Source organism: Gobio gobio, assembly GCF_949357685.1.
Source record: "Gobio gobio genome assembly, chromosome: 18".
Classification (NCBI taxonomy): Eukaryota; Metazoa; Chordata; class Actinopteri; order Cypriniformes; family Gobionidae; genus Gobio; species Gobio gobio.
Window position 1 is genome coordinate 50,773,537 of NC_137111.1, and position 2,500 is coordinate 50,776,036.

General features: G+C 64.4%; 1 protein-coding gene across 3 annotated transcripts in view; it reads left to right on the forward strand.

The window, feature by feature from the left end:
* Positions 1-2,500, forward strand: part of mrpl2 (mitochondrial ribosomal protein L2) — a 15,989-nt gene that overhangs the window by 5,173 nt on the left and 8,316 nt on the right. The window lies entirely within an intron of this gene.

The window sequence follows — 2,500 nt, forward strand, 5'->3', positions numbered from 1 at the left end:
GAGTGTGTGTCGTGTCCGGCGTGAGGAGTGTGTGTCGTGTCCGGCGTGAGGAGTGTGTGTCGTGTCCGGCGTGAGGAGTGTGTGTCGTGTCCGGCGTGAGGAGTGTGTGTCGTGAGGAGTGTGTGTCGTGTCCGGCGTGAGGAGTGTGTGTCGTGTCCGGCGTGAGGAGTGTGTGTCGTGTCCGGCGTGAGGAGTGTGTGTCGTGGCCGGCGTGAGGAGTGTGTGTCGTGTCCGGCGTGAGGAGTGTGTGTCGTGTCCGGCGTGAGGAGTGTGTGTCGTGTCCGGCGTGAGGAGTGTGTGTCGTGTCCGGCGTGAGGAGTGTGTGTCGTGTCCGGCGTGAGGAGTGTGTGTAGTGTCCGGCGTGAGGAGTGTGTGTCGTGTCCGGCGTGAGGAGTGTGGGTCGTGTCCGGCGTGAGGAGTGTGTGTCGTGTCCGGCGTGAGGAGTGTGTGTCGTGTCCGGCGTGAGGAGTGTGTGTCGTGTCCGGCGTGAGGAGTGTGGGTCGTGTCCGGCGTGAGGAGTGTGTGTGTAGTGTCCGGCGTGAGGAGTGTGTGTCGTGTCCGGCGTGAGGAGTGTGTGTCGTGTCCGGCGTGAGGAGTGTGTGTCGGGGCCGGCGTGAGGAGTGTGTGTCGGGGCCGGCGTGAGGAGTGTGTGCCGGGGCCGGCGTGAGGAGTGTGTGTCGTGGCCGGCGTGAGGAGTGTGTGTCGTGTCCGGCGTGAGGAGTGTGTGTCGTGTCCGGCGTGAGGAGTGCGTGTCGTGTCCGGCGTGAGGAGTGTGTGTCGTGTCCAGTGTGTGTCGTGTCCGGCGTGAGGAGTGTGTGTCGTGTCCGGCGTGAGGAGTGTGTGTCGTGTCCGGCGTGAGGAGTGTGTGTCGTGTCCGGCGTGAGGAGTGTGTGTCGTGTCCGGCGTGAGGAGTGTGTGTCGTGGCCGGCGTGAGGAGTGTGTGTCGTGTCCGGCGTGAGGAGTGTGTGTCGTGTCCGGCGTGAGGAGTGTGTGTCGTGTCCGGCGTGAGGAGTGTGTGTCGTGTCCGGCGTGAGGAGTGTGTGTCGTGTCCGGCGTGAGGAGTGTGTGTAGTGTCCGGCGTGAGGAGTGTGTGTCGTGTCCGGCGTGAGGAGTGTGGGTCGTGTCCGGCGTGAGGAGTGTGTGTGTAGTGTCCGGCGTGAGGAGTGTGTGTCGTGTCCGGCGTGAGGAGTGTGTGTCGTGTCCGGCGTGAGGAGTGTGTGTCGTGTCCAGTGTGTGTCGTGTCCGGCGTGAGGAGTGTGTGTCGTGTCCAGTGTGTGTCGTGTCCGGCGTGAGGAGTGTGTGTCGTGTCCGGCGTGAGGAGTGTGTGTCGTGGCCGGCGTGAGGAGTGTGTGTCGTGTCCAGTGTGTGTCGTGTCCGGCGTGAGGAGTGTGTGTCGGGGCCGGCGTGAGGAGTGTGTGTCGGGGCCGGCGTGAGGAGTGTGTGTCGGGGCCGGCGTGAGGAGTGTGTGTCGTGGCCGGCGTGAGGAGTGTGTGTCGTGTCCGGCGTGAGGAGTGTGTGTCGTGTCCGGCGTGAGGAGTGCGTGTCGTGTCCGGCGTGAGGAGTGCGTGTCGTGGCCGGCGTGAGGAGTGTGTGTCGTGTCCGGCGTGAGGAGTGTGTGTCGTGGCCGGCGTGAGGAGTGTGTGTCGTGTCCGGCGTGAGGAGTGTGTGTCGTGTCCGGCGTGAGGAGTGTGTGTCGTGTCCGGCGTGAGGAGTGTGTGTAGTGTCCGGCGTGAGGAGTGTGTGAGGAGTGTGTGTCGTGTCCGGCGTGAGGAGTGTGTGTCGTGTCCGACGTGAGGAGTGTGTGTCGTGTGTGTCGTGTCCGGCGTGAGGAGTGTGTGTCGTGTCCGGCGTGAGGAGTGTGTGTCGTGTCCGGCGTGAGGAGTGTGTGTCGTGTCCGGCGTGAGGAGTGTGTGTCGTGTCCGGCGTGAGGAGTGTGTGTCGTGTCCGGCGTGAGGAGTGTGTGTCGTGAGGAGTGTGTGTCGTGTCCGGCGTGAGGAGTGTGTGTCGTGTCCGGCGTGAGGAGTGTGTGTAGTGTCCGGCGTGAGGAGTGTGTGTCGTGTCCGGCGTGAGGAGTGTGTGTCGTGTCCGGCGTGAGGAGTGTGTGTCGGCGTGAGGAGTGTGTGTCGTGTCCGGCGTGAGGAGTGTGTGTCGTGTCCGGCGTGAGGAGTGTGTGTCGTGTCCGGCGTGAGGAGTGTGTGTCGGGGCCGGCGTGAGGAGTGTGTGTAGTGTCCGGCGTGAGGAGTGTGTGTCGTGTCCGGCGTGAGGAGTGTGTGTAGTGTCCGGCGTGAGGAGGAGTGTGAGGAGTGTGTGTCGTGTCCGGCGTGAGGAGTGTGTGTCGTGGCCGGCGTGAGGAGTGTGTGTCGTGTCCGGCGTGAGGAGGAGTGTGAGGAGTGTGTGTCGTGTCCGGCGTGAGGAGTGTGTGTCGTGTCCGGCGTGAGGAGTGTGTGTCGTGTCCGGCGTGAGGAGTGTGTGTCGTGGCCGGCGTGAGGAGTGTGTGTCG